The sequence below is a fragment of the Delphinus delphis genome, chromosome 13 (genome assembly GCF_949987515.2).
Source record: "Delphinus delphis chromosome 13, mDelDel1.2, whole genome shotgun sequence".
Lineage (NCBI taxonomy): Eukaryota > Metazoa > Chordata > Mammalia > Artiodactyla > Delphinidae > Delphinus > Delphinus delphis.
In genome coordinates this window covers 64,254,041-64,268,434 of record NC_082695.1, presented here as the reverse complement: position 1 = coordinate 64,268,434, position 14,394 = coordinate 64,254,041, and the positions used below count along the sequence as shown (strand labels likewise).

General features: G+C 46.6%; 1 long non-coding RNA gene across 2 annotated transcripts; it reads left to right on the top strand.

The window, feature by feature from the left end:
- Positions 1–10,164: 10,164 nt before the first annotated feature.
- LOC138414248 (uncharacterized) lies at positions 10,165–14,097 on the top strand. Of its 2 annotated transcripts, none has more exons than XR_011246701.1 (4): positions 10,165–10,418; positions 11,366–11,540; positions 12,991–13,063; positions 13,903–14,097. It is a non-coding gene; the product is annotated as an uncharacterized lncRNA (long non-coding RNA). The 2 variants fall into 2 exon arrangements; XR_011246700.1 differs by having other exon boundaries at positions 12,991–13,120.
- Positions 14,098–14,394: the final 297 nt, after the last annotated feature.

The following is a 14,394-nucleotide window of genomic DNA, read 5'->3' as shown; positions in this document are numbered from 1 at the left end:
CTTCTAGACACAGCAACCAGGTAATCACTATGCATCAATCAGACCTGCCACAAAAGACAGAACCTATTTGCTTTCAGGCAACAAGGGCTATAAATAACACTGCACACACTTGCTATGGGAGTACAGAGAAGCAGGTGGTCAGTGCTTTTGGGTGGAATTTGGGTAAGAAGTCACAGAGCAGATGACAAATCAACTGAACTTCAAAGGATAGATTTCTGCAGGTTAGAAACTGCCAGGCCTCCTTTCACTCCATGCACTGTTCCTGGCTTATCTGCAACTTGGAGAGAAGGTAATAGTCCCTGGGAAACATGACTTCCTTTTTGGTAAGGGTGGATCCTATTCAGGGTCCCTCAGATCAGGGCCCTGATGGGAGTAGCAGACCCCTGGGAGGGATGGAGCCTTGAGGTGTAGTGTGGCTGAACCAGCCTGTTGGAGAAAGTCCAGGTTGCTGGCCCAGCCACGCGGTTTTCTTTGGCAGAAGCATGTCCAGCCTCTTCATGTAGCTGGTGCCAAGCAGGCCAGGCACAGTGAGCTCATGGCGTTTCATGAGTCCTGGAGCTGGAGACTGAGGGTGGAGGAAAGCAGAGGGCTGGAGATAGCTCTACTGGCTCCAGGTTTGCAGCAGTCAGAGTTGTGGGCCAATGGAGATGGGAAATCTTCTGGGCTTTCAGACGTTGTGTCATATGATTGTTTACTGGGGAAGAAGAAGCCATCCAGGGAGCACTGGTGCCCATCACCAGCTTCTGAGAGAGAAACCCATCTGGAGCATGTATTACCCTCCTCACCCACATGCCCGTGGAGCACATAGACACACAGGCGCACATCCCCTCATCACCTGCCCCACTGCTCCCACCCCGTGCGTACAGGTGAGGTGAGTTCGCCACGTTCAGCAAGAAATAACAGAGATCCAGAGCCCTGCTGCCTACATTTCTACCCAAATTGTGCCACAGGGACCCAGTTCTCCTGTCTCTCTGGGGCAAGTCATATCTTGCCAAACCTTGGTTTTCCTGTCTGTAAAATGAAGAAAGGAAAATTCTTCATCCTACCACCTGAGAAAACAGAGAGAGAAGAGCTGTGTAGAACAGAACAGCTCCAATTATACGATAAGCAATCTTTGTCCTCGTGACAACCACCCAGGCTTGAGAGTCATGGAGTCACAGCAGACTCCCTTCTTCCTTCCATATTCAATCACTCATCAAGTCCTGTTGACTCTTCCAGGTATCTAACAATCATCACCTCCTCCCTATCCCCACTGCCTCTGTCCTAATTTAGACCCTAGTTACATGCACCTGAGCCACTGAAATAGCCTTCTCATCATCTCCCTGGCTCTGTGCACCTACCCCCATCTGTCCTCACATTGCCCTAAGGAATGGCTCTGGTTGGATACTTCCTGTCCCCAAGCCTTTCAGACCTCCTCCTTGCCTCTAACTTCAAATTCCTCCCTGATCTTCACTCACCTACTCTTCCAGTGGTATCTTCTATTTTTCCCGTATTGATCGGCTATGCCACAGCCATACTAGGCTTCTATTTCTTGAGCTAATTTTGCAAATTCTTAACTTTGTACATTTCCCTTTATTCTGGGATGTGCTTTTTTTTCTTTAAGTACTCATCGTATCTATCCATGTGGAAAATATCAAAGTAAGTTCCAGATTAATTAAAGATATGTATGTGAGAAAAATGAAATCATAAACACATTGGGAGAAAATATGGGTGAATATATATATACACACTTTGGAGTCAGAAAGAGGTTTCTAATATGACACCAGTCATAGAGTGGGTAACATCTCAATCAAGCTTCAGGAAATAAACAACTAAGTAATGTTTAAAACTTCTATATATCAAAAGAAATCTTAACAGAAATGCATGGCAAAAGTTTGGAAAGTCATCAACAAATTGTTAAAGGTGGTTATATCTGGGGAGAAGAGTAAAATTCTTGTGTTTTGTGGATGTTATGGTAAATTTCATTTTTTTAACCTAATATACTTATATTATTAGAAATGTATAGAGATGATATATTCCTTTGTAACCTAGAATATTAAAGATATCAATACAAACAAAATTTAAAAGCTAATGGCAAAGTGGTAAAAATATTTGCAATATATGCGACAGTCAAGGGATTAATAACCTCACAATGTGAAGAGCTCTTACAAAAGTAAGAAAAAAAAAAAAAAAGAACAACCCATTAGGAAATGGGCCAAGGGCACAAATAAGCAATTAACAAAAGAAAAATATTTATGGCCAAAAAAACATATGGAGAAATATCAGCCTCATTAATAATTTCAAAATGTACATTAAAACAAGAAGTTTGGCAAAGATAGGTAGACTGACAGATAGATTAAAATGTAGATAATCTATCCTTGCCAAACTTCCTGTTTTAATCTACATTTTGAAATTATTAATGAGGCTGATATTTTTCCATCTGTTTACTCTCTATATAGTGAACTCTTAGACACTCTTGGATACTGCCAGCAGGAATGCACATTGGTACGTTATTTTGTCAAGCAATTTGACAAGAGCTAACTAACTTACAAATGTGTATATATTTTGACCCAGAAATTTCATTTCCCACATTTATTCTCAAGAAATATTAGAGCAACCCAAAGAGGACCACACCAACACATTGTCATTAAAATGGCAAAAATTAGAGATAAAGAGAGAATATTAAAAGCAGCAAGGGAAAAGCAACAAGTTACATACAAGGTTATCAGTTGATTTTTCAGCAGAAACTCTGCAGGCCAGAAGAGAGTGGCATAATATATTTAAGGTGATTTAAGAGGAAAATTCTACAACCAAGAATACTTTACCCGGCAAAGCTCTCATTCGGGTTTGTTGATGAGATGATAAGTTCTACAGACAAGCAAAAGCTAAAGGAGTTCAGCACCACCAAGCTAGCTTTACAAGGAATGTTAAAAGAATTTCCCTGAGCAAAAAAGAAAAGGCCACAACTAGAAACATGAAAACTATGAAAGGAAAAAGCTCATCAATAAAGGCAAATATACAGTAAAGATAGTAAATCAACTATGTACAAAGCTAGTAGCAAAGTTAAAAGACAAAAGTAAAATCATCTATATCCACAATGAGCAGTTGAGGGATACACAAAACAAGTAGATGTAAAATATGATGTCAAAAACAGTAATCATGAAGGGAGAAGAGTAAAAATGAAGTGTTGTTAAAATGCATTTGAAGTTAAGAGATCAGCAACTTAAAACAATCTCATGTATATGTAGATTGCTATATATAAACTTCATGGTAACCACAAACCAAAAATCTATAATAGATACACACACCAAAAAGAAAAAGGAATCCAAACATAACACAAAAGATAGTCATCAAATCAAAAGGGAAGAAAGCAAAAAAGAAGAAAGGAACAAAAAAGACTACAAAAACCCCAAAATAATTTATAAAATGTCAATAAGCACATACATATCAATAGCTACTTTAAATGTAAATGGATTAAATACCCCAATCAAAAGACGTAGAGTGGCTGAATGGATACAAAAGCAAAACCCATACATATGCTGCCTACAAGAGACTCATTTCAGATCTAGAGACACAAACAGACTGAAACTGAGGCAATGGAAAAAGGTATTCCACATAAATCGAAATCAAAAGAAAGCTGGAGTAGCAATACTTATATCAGACAGAATAGAACTTAAAATAAGACTATAAAAAGAGAAAAAGAAGGATACTACATAGTGATCAAGGGATCAATTCAAGAAGAAGACATAACAATCATAAATTTATACATGTACCCAACTTTACCTAAATATATAAGGCAAATATTAATGGACATAAAAGGAGAAATCAACAGTAACACAATAATAGTAGGGGACTTTAACACCACACTTACATCAATGGACAGGTCATCCAGATAGAAAGAACAATAAGGAAACAGTGACCTTAAATGACACATTATACCAGATGGACTTAATGATACATATAAAATATTTCATCCAAAAGCAGCAGAGTACATATTCTTTTCAAGTGCATATGGAACATTCTCAAGGATAGATCACATGCTAGGCCACAAAACAAGCCTCGATAAATTTATGAAACTTGAAATCATATCATGCATCTTTTCCAACCACAACACTGTGAGACTAGAAATCAAGTATAAGAAAAAACCTGCAAAAAACACAAACACGTGGAGGCTAACAATATGTTACTAAACAACCAATTATTCACTGAAGAAGTCAAAGAAGAAATAAAAAAATACCTGGAGACAAATGAAAATACAACAATCCAAAACCTATGGGACACAGCAAAAGCAGTCCTAAGAGGTAAGTTTATAGTGATACAAGCTTACCTCAGGAAACAAGAGAAATCTCAAATAAACAACCTAACTTTACACCTAAAGAAAGTAGAAAAAGCAGAACAAACAAAACCCAAAGTTAGTAGAAGGAAATAAATCACAAAGATCAGAACAGAAATAAATGAAATAGAGACTAAAAAAAATAGAAATGATCAATGAAACTAAGAGCTGGTTCTGAGAAAAGATAAATAAAATGATAAACCTTTAGCCAGAGTCATCAAGAAAAAAAAGAGAGAGGGCCCAAATTAATAAGGTTAGAAATGAAAAAAAGAGAAATTACAACCAAAATCACAGCACTGCAGAAGATCATATGAGACTGCTACAAAAAACCATATGCCAATAAAATGGACAACCTAGAAGAAATGGACAAATTTCTAGAAATGTACAATCACCCAAGACTGAATCAAAAAGAAACAGAAAATATGAACAGATCAATTACCAGTAATGAAATTGAATCAGCAATTTAAAAACTCCCAACAAACTGAAGTTCAGGACCTGATGGCTTTGCAGGTGAATTCAACCAAACATTTAGAGAACAGTTAACACCTATCTTTCTCAAACTATTTCAAAAAAATTGCAGAGGAAGGAACACTTCCAAACTCATTCTATGAGCCCAGCATCACCCTAATACCAAAACCAAACAAAGATATCATGCAAAAACACATGCAAAAAAGAAAACTACAGGCTAATATCACTGATGAACAGAGATGCAAAAATTCTCAAAATAATATATTAGGAAACCAAATCCAACAATACATTAAAAGGATCATACAACATGATCAAATGGGGTTTAACTCAGGGATGCAAGGATGGTCCAATATCTTCCAATCAACAACGTGATACACTAAATTAACAAACTGAAGAATGAAAACCATATGATTCTTTCAATAGATGCAGAAAAAGCCTTTGACAAAATTCAACATTCATTTATGATAATACCTCTCCAGAAAGTGGGCATAGAGGGAACGTACCTCAACATAATAAAGGCCATATATGATGAGCCCACAGTTGACATCATAGTCAACAGTGAAAAGCTGAAATTATTTCCTCTAAGATCAAGACAACGATGCCCACTCTCACCACTTTTATTCAACATATTATTGCAAGTCCTAGCCACAGCAATTAGATAAGGAAAAGAAATAAAAGGAATCCAAATTGGAAAGGGAAAATTAAAACTGTCACTGTTTGCAGATGACATGATACCATACATAGAGAATCCTAAAGACTCCACCAAAAAACTACTAGAACTCATCAATGATGTTGGTAAAGTTGCAGGATACAAAATAATAGAAAGAAATCTGTTGCATATCTATACACTAACAATGAATTATCAGAAAGAGAAATTAAGGAAACAATCCCACTTATATTCACATCAAAAAGAATAAAATACCTAGGAGTAAACTTAGCTGAGGAGATAAAAGATCTATGCTTGGAAAACCATGACACTGATGACAGAAATTTAAGATGACACAAACAGATGGAAAGATATACCAAGTTCATGGATTGGAAGAATTAATATTGTTAAAATCACCATACTACCCAAGGCAATCTAAGATTCAATGAAATCCCTATTAAAATACCAATGGTGTTATTCACAAAATTAGAACAAATAATTTAAAATTTGCATGGGAACACAAAAGACCCCAAATAGCCAAAAGAGTCTTGAGAAAGAACAGAGCTGCAGGAATCATGTGCCCTGGCTTCAGACTATACCACAAAGCTACAGTAATCAAAACAGTATACTACTTGTACATAAACAGACACATAGATTAATGGAACAGGATAGAGAGCCCAGAAATAAACCCATGCACTTATGGTCAATTAATCCACAATAAAGGAGGCAAGAGTATACAATGGAGAAAAGACAGTCTCTTCAATAAGTGGTGCTGGAAAACTGGACATATACATGTAAAAGAATGAATTTAGAACATTATCTAAAACTATATACAAAAATAAACTCAAAATGGATTAAAGACCTAAATGGTAAGTCTGGATACTATAAAACTCACAGAAGAAAACATAGGTAGAACACTGTTTGACAGAAATCACAGCAATATTTTTTTGGATCTGTCTCCTGAAGCAAAGGACATAAAAGCAAAAATAAACAAATGGGACCTAATTAAACTTAAAAGCTTTTGCATAGCAGAGGAAACCATTGACAAAATGAAAAAGACAACCTACAGAATGGAAGAAAAATTTGCAAATGATATGACCACTAAGGGGTTAATATCCAAAATATATAAACAGCTCATACAACTCAATCTCAAAAAAAAAACAAACAACCTGAGGGCCTCTCACTGTTGTGGCCTCTCCCGTTGCGGAGCTCCGGACACGCAGGCTCAGCGGCCATGGCTCACGGGCCTAGCCGCACCGCGGAATATGGGACCTTCCCGGACCGGGGCACGAACCTGTGTCCCCTGCATCGGCAGGCGGACTCTCAACCACTTCGCCACCAGGGAAGCCCAGACCATTGTTTTCTTGAAATTCTCTTTAGCCTCTTTTCCTTAAAGGCTCTTACCTCTTTCCTCTTCTAAAGGCAGCATTGCAGGATGGGCCGCTGATGGATTCCTGAACTCACAAACCTGGGTCCCAAAGGTGCCTCTGCCACTTCCCAGCTTCAGGACCTTGGTCATTACCATTGCTATTGATTTCAGACTTCTCATCTATAAATGGTCATAACAAAATGCATTGCACACAGTTGTCCTGAGGAACATATAACAATGCATGCCATGATTCTGATTCTAGAAATGGCTCTGTAAATGTTAATTCTCCCCTTTTCTTTTCTCTTGAATCAGCCTCTCACCACCCTTGGGGCATAGATAAATATTTGAACCCCATTCTCAGATAATTTCTAAAAAATTTATTCCAATAACTAATATTGACAATTTACAATGCACAGTGCTTGATCCACAGTAGCCCCTTAATGAATGCTGTTCACGAGGTAATACTTGCCCACGCTTTTTCTCATCTGGTCATCCCAGCATCCCTAAGGTGTAGCAAAGTCCCCATTCTTATCTCCTTTTGATAGATTTGGAAATGGAGGCACTGAGGAGTTGAATAACATGCTTTTCTAGGTTACATGGCTGTTAAAGAGGGAAGTCTGGCACGAGCCAATAAATCCTATTGTTTACGGCAAAGTTTACAGTTGCACTTCCATATAAACAAGTAAATTGCAAGTGAGTCTTACAAAGTGCACTGGATTTCTCTCTGTATGTGTTGCCCTGCTTACTCCACCATTCTAAAATAACTTTGCATTCATTTGGTTTATCAATCTTTAATGAGCACCTAACAGGTGCCAAGTGTGTTAGGCACTGAGGATACCAAGATGGGTAAGGAGCTCAAAGTCTTGTTGGAAAAAAGACAACTGAATAAAAATCGTGAACGTGGTGTAATAGCTGCTCTCTTTAAGAATATTCCATAATATCACTAATGCAGACCATTCTCATCCTGATTGCTCTTAAATTTATAAAACTTTTGCCTGTGGTGATTAGGTTCCGAAGACCTGTGGCTCACTGTCTAGAACATGGAACCTTCCTCCACAGCTCGTGACATGGAAAGCCATTCAGTGATCCCCAGCTATGGAACACCTGCTCTGAGCCAGCTGTACCCAGAGAAGGGAGGACAACCTTTCCTATTCAGAGGCATTTCTAATTTAGTACCCACATCCCTCTTTTCTTAAACAAAACACCCTTTTCATGGCCATGGCTGCCCTCACTCCCTGCACTGCATTCCTTTCATCTGCAGGTGTCTTGCAGGGCTCACATCCCCCAGGTACTCCCATGCTTCTGGCTTAGAAGCTTGACCACATCAGCTGGGTCAGTAGTCCTCCAAATGGCTGAAGACCCTTTAATGAAAGGAAGTGAGGCAGACAACCTAATTTAGCAGGGAGACAGACAACCTAATTTGGGAGGGGCAAAGGCTCCCAGGGCTGCTTAAAGCAAGGATGTTATTTCGCTTTAGCTACTTGGAAGTCTGACATCCTGAATCTGAAAAATCTTAGTTTCCACAACAGACTTCCCTAGACTTCTTCAAACTGCTTTTGAACAGTTTGGATAAGCTGGCTGTTCAAACTGTCAAATAAATGCTGTTTTCTTATTAGGAAAAGCCAGGCCTCTCTGTCCAGTGAAACATGATGTACACAACCGTACGTTTCAGCTCACCCTTTCATGTTTGTGCCTAGATTTCCGCTGTCACATCCTATTCCAGAGCCTTTCCCCTTGTTTTCATTACACCCAAGTGGTGCCATGCAATGTGCATTTATTACACGAACGAATGAAACGACGAAAATTTCTAGTGAGCGACACTGGTACGAAGCGCCAAGCAAAAGGTCCACAAATTAATTTTCGTGAATCCTGTAAAGGATGTCATCGAGTATCTTCAATAGTCAGAGACACTACGCAGACAGCAGCAGTCCCACTGTCCGTTCATTAGTCGGTGGCCAGAATGGAAACAGAAGGGAGAGATTCGCTTTCTCGCCTGTCCTGGGAGCCTCGCACGGCTCAGGTAAGCGCAGTCCCTGTAAGACTTTGAGGACCGAAAACTTCGGCGCCTTTGAAGAAAGAGTCCCGGAGAGGATCCGCTGACATCAGAGGGTACAGTCGCAGAGGTCGGGCAAGCCACGGCGGGCAAGGGTTTCTATGTCTGCAGGGAATGCGGAAGGCGGGAGTTGTAAAAAGGTTGAGCGCCAGTGTGCCCCGGCCTGCTGGTGGCCGGAACATCTGCCCAGGAGTCGCCTAGCCAGCGACAGTTCACGCCTTCGCTCCTGGACCGAGACCCCCTCCTCTTCCCTCGGATGGGCCCTTTGCGCTGTCCATCACCGCTCGGCGCTTGCTGCGCTTCCCACCGAGACTCTCCAGCGGGTACAGTATCCGCGGAGGCGGGGCTTGGAGGGACCGGGTGGAGTCAAGTCCTTCTAGTGCCCGCCCTTTGGCTGCGTAGCTGGGTGATTGGATGCTTCCGAAGGAAGCCTTCCAGGCAGTCCAGGCAAGTGACGGGTGGCCCGAGGCCGGTCCCTGGCAAGCGCTGTGCAGCTTGAGGGGTACCCTGGCCGGCGAGCGGTTGGGGGCCCTGCGCCTGAGCGGCCTCCAGGGCGGGGAGGCCCGCAGGGATTTGGGAGCCCTGGAGTGCTGCGCGCCTGCGGTTTCTCGTGTCGGAGAGGTGTCTTTCTGAGCTCTCTGGAATTCCGAGAGCATTTGGGAAACTTCTCGCCCCGACTCCTTGCTCCCTACTTTCGGTTGGAAAAGCAGTTGCTGAGTTGTTTTATTTCCTCCCCCAATCGGAGTCTGTAAAAATAGCCGTGCGCCGGGGCGACCGAGCCAAGCTCTGCCGCCCCGGTGTCCTGGGCCGGGTGTGGACCTAAAAATACCCGGCGGTCTGGAGCCTGTGCTCCGGGTGCCGGCGGGTCCGGCCGGGCCGCAGAGGGCGTCTGGAGACCGGAGAAACGGCGGCCGCCTGGCCCCTCGCCTCGGCCGGGGCTGTCCCTTTAAATCCTGGAGGAGGCAAAGAGAAAAAAGAAAGAAAAAAGACGCGGAGCCCCGAGCGGAGGGTGGCTCTGCCCGGCCCCCCACTCCGCCCCCGCGCCGCGGTCTGACTGCAGCCCGCCGCCTCCGCGGGTCCTGGGCACCCCCAGCAGCGCCGCCTCCAGCCACAGTTACTGTCAAAATAGAAATTAATTGGAGCCGAGGAGGAGGTTGAGACGCAGCAAGTGCATGTGTGGCAGGGCGGGGAGGGGGTGCAGGGGAGGGGCGGGCGCGCGAGAGAAGCGACCTCAGACATCCGGGCCCTTTAGCCCAGTGCGCACCCCGAGCCGCCGGCGCGGGCAGCGCGAGCGCCGGGCGCGGGGCGCAGGGCTGACAGCCGCGGCGCGGGAGGCGGGGCACTAGGAGGGCGGAGGCGCGGAGCGGGGAGGGAGGAGCTGCCGCGCGCCCGCCACTGCCGCTCGGCTCCACACAGCCGGCGCAGCCCAGCCACGAGACTCTGACAGCCCAGCGGCCCGCGCAGCTCCGGCGCACAGGGACGGACGGACCGCGGCGGCGGCGAAGGCGGACGCGAGGACAGCGGCCCGGCACCAAGTGCAGGAGGCGCGCGGGTCCGGCGGCGCGCAGAGGTGAGTGGCTTCGCGTGCCGGGCTGGGGCATCGACTGCGAGGGTCGCGGTCTCTACCGCATCTCGGCTGCTGAGGCGGGTCGGGGGTCGCGGGGCTCCCGGAGGGTGCCTCCACATCGCAGGCGCCGGGGAGCGATCTCCCGGGGCTGTTGCTAGGAGGCCGGCGGTCCGCGCACCCTGGGGCGCAGGCTGGGACAGGGGCGCCCCCGGCGCGGCGGGCAGGAGGCGGGGGGCTGTGGTGGCTATTCAGGGGCTCCGTGCGGCAGCCATGCAACGGGAGGAGGCGGGAGGAGGGAGGGAGGAGGGGAGAGCCAGCGAAGAGCGAGCCAGCGAGCGGGCGCCGCGCCTCCTGGCTGGCACCGCGGCCCGGAGCGAAGTGGCGCGCGGGGCTGGAAGGGAACTTCTACGGGCGCGTGCGGCCCCGGGCTCGGCGGCGCCTTTGGGCCCGGGCGGGGCGGGTCTGTCGGCAGCCACAGGTGGTTTCTGCCAAAACTTTTACCGCACTTCTGCCGGGAAGGCGCGGGAACATTTTGGAGAGTGGCGGTTTCTTGAGACGTTGGCACCCGCACTGAGGTCTTATCTTGAAGATTAGGAAAGGGACTGGAAAGTCAGGGACCCGGCATCTCGCGATGCGCCTCAAGGGCTTCGTAGCGGTCCCTGCTCGAGGTGGTGTCTTTGCAGGATCCTGAGACCCATGCTGCTGTCCACTTGGGAAGTTGCGGGAAATGGGAGCACTCAACGGTTCCTCTGTGCCTCGGGAAAGTTAAGCGAAGGCCGGCCCGGTACCTGTCGCCCACAAGGGTCAGCACAAAATCTCTTCCTAGCGACGCGCACGGGAACCGGGCGCGCCTTCGCTCATGGTGTGCGCATCTCCTGCTCCTTTGAAAGCGAATCGTCTCCAGCCACTGTGTTGCTTTGTTATTAGGGCTGCTTCTTTGATTTCATTAGGAAGAAGGCCAGGAGGAGCCAAAGAAAAGAGAAGCGGCAACAACTCCCGTTTCCTTTGAATCCAGCCGCGGGGGCTGGTACCCAAGCCGAGGTGTGGAGGGTCCAGGACCGAGGGGAGCCAGGAGTCTGTGGCTTGTCCTGCCTGCCCAGGGAGCCTCGCTGGACCATTCTCCAGGCGAGGGCTGGGGTTTCTGGGGCCTCCGGGACGGAAAGAGCGATGACGGTGGGAAGGGAAGACCCTCACAAGAGGGAGATGTGCCTTGGTCAGCTCTGGGAGGGAGGCTCTGAGAAATCCAGTGGTTTGGCCCCGTTCCTCATTGGCCAGGTTGACAAATCCAGGGCAGCGGAGGTTAGCACCACCCGGGTAGCTCCATCCCGGGCTGAAAGAAATCATTATTCCCAGAGTGGGTCTGATACCCAGGTGTTGCAAGTCGGTACAGAACTGCATGGGAGCTGGAAACACTCAAGTCCTTCATTCTGGCTGGTGCTGTTCCCACTCCTTATTCCCCAGCCCCAGCAAGTACCTGAGCAGAAAGCATGTCCTTTGCTTTAAAGGGAGTCACAGAATTTTGGAGCTGAAAGAGACCCTAGAAATATTAAAGAGTGCTCGTTTTACAGAGGAGCAGCTTCAGGCCCGAGGAAGGAGAGTGACCTGCCACAGTGGTTAGAGGCGCAGGGAGACTAGAAATGACATCAGCCTCCCAGACCGGGGTGGAGAGAGTTCCCTCAACAAGGCCTTGTAGGGCCTGAGATCAGAAATGCCACTCCCACACCCCAAGCCCATCATGGGCTCATTATCTGGTACTTTCTACATCCATGCTTGCCAGCCCATTTCCTGTCCTCTGCCCTTGGCTTAAAAAGATCAGAGCTGTCACTGCAGATTTCCAGTCCGACACTATCCCAACTTTTCCTGCTCCCTCCTCACCCCAAGTTCCTCAAACTCCTTTTGTAACGTAATGTGGTTTGATTAGCCAAGATGAGTGTGCAGCTCGTCTCACTGTGAGGCACCCACTTTCCGTAGGATGCCAGAACTCTGTTTTCCTGGTAATTAGGTTTTACAGATATTTTTGAAAGGGAGCCCAATTCTGGATCAATCACACTTGGGCACAAATGCTGTGCTGTTGTGGATACTAAATGAGAAAGATGAGCAATTATCTGGGGGTGTTGGGATAAATGTTGTTATGGGTATTTGACACAGCTATTAGACATCAATGAGTGGGTTTTCAGTAAATGTTTTTGACGTTGTATTTTACTGAGCACACAAAGTGTCTTAATTAAAAAGAACTGCGAGTTGGCCACTTAAATTTTAGCCACTTGTTTCTTACCAGTGTGTATGGGCAGGAAGCGTCTGAGTGATAAACAGAATGATTGTTAAGAGAACTTTTTTCTCCCGAAACTAAATATTCTAGGGCAATGCTTATTCTTCAGTCTAAAATGTCATGTACGGTCCAGCAGAACCGTATTAAATCAAAATAATTCTGGATGTGGTGTGTGTCAATCTGTATTAGTCAGAAACGACTTATAAGAGAGAACATTTTGTAAGTTTTATGCTTTCAAGGGCACGCAGTATCAAGAATTCAAGGCAAATGCAGTGTCACCGAGCATAATTCTTCTCTCATGAACAGATAAGAATCGATGTCCCCATAGCTGCGCTTGGGGCTCCTGGAGAAGAAACCAAGATCCGGTATCTTCATGACAGTACGATGTTATAGTTTGACACTGCCTTTTCACTTTCGTTGCATGCTAATCTCGTAGGTAACTCATAGTTCAGCTCTTAACACATAGGGAAACCAAGGCAGAGAGAGGGGAGAATGTTATTGCTGTAACTCCATTCACTGCAGGAACATACTCTGAGCATGCAGCTTGGGGTTTCTGGGCCGACCAGAGTGAAAGAGTCCCCCTAATAATACTGTGACCCCCCAGCCCTCTCCAGCACTGCAGTTACAAAGGGGTTTAGAGGTGTGGCAGGGTTACAGTTACAGTTCATGGGCGGCCACTCGCTCCCATGGGGGCCTGAAGGGCTGTGTTCTCCACTCCGACTGTGGGTGAGCCATTTCCCTCCCTCTTCCAGAAGGCTGTGGGAACTTGGGCGAGGAGGGACCAGCTGGCTGAGGCTGGGGCGGGGGTGTGGGATCTGTGCCTGTGGAGGGCTGAAGGAGTCCAGGCTATTTATAACCCCTCCTCCCCTCCTGGGAGGAAGAGACTCAAGGGTCTGGAACCAGGCTTGGCGCTGACTTCTCCCCAGGATGGCTGTGCCCACTGGAAGAAAACCTGCCACCCACTGCATGGCGGGGGGCTGGAGTGAACCCTGACCCGTGTGGAGGGGCCCCGCGGGGCTTGTGGCAACTTCAGCTGCTCTGGGGGATCTGGGACTCAAGCATGTCCTAGAGCCAGTGTGGGTGCTTTTTCTCAGGCACTGACCCCCCCATTTGCACAGAATGAGGCGCACCCAGAAACCTCACAGGCTAGAGCGTAAGAACCTGCTCAAGTGGGGGTATTTGCTTCTCTGAATAATGGCAACTGTGATTTTTATGCAGGAGGAGCTTCTGAAAGCCACAAATCAGACGTGGCTCCCTCTGACCACGAGCTGTGGCATCTGTTCGGTGCTGGTTGCGGAGGTCTGAGACGTGCAGCCAGAGCTCTTTCCCTCTTCCCCACCCCTTCCCCAGACTAGTCCCCGTTGGTCCCCCTCACCTCCCACTCTTCAAGCCAACACCAAAACCCTCCTTTGTCTTCAAATACATTGTACCTGCCATCCCACTGACTATAGCTTCATTCCTGAGACTGGGCGTATTTTCTTCCTGGGTCAGTGGAGGGAGGAATGGGGGTGGGGGTGGGCCGGAAGCAGGCGGGGCACTGAGCTTGTCTCTCTGTTTAACCCCTTGGAGTGAATTAATCCACCCTTCAGAACCGTGTCAGGCGCTCACAGCTGGTGTTACCAGGAGGCCTACCTGGAGAGGTGGGTGCTGGGCAGCTCCTGGCCAACGGTGGTGCCCTGAGAGCCTGGGGCAGCTTTTGGGGGCGGGGCT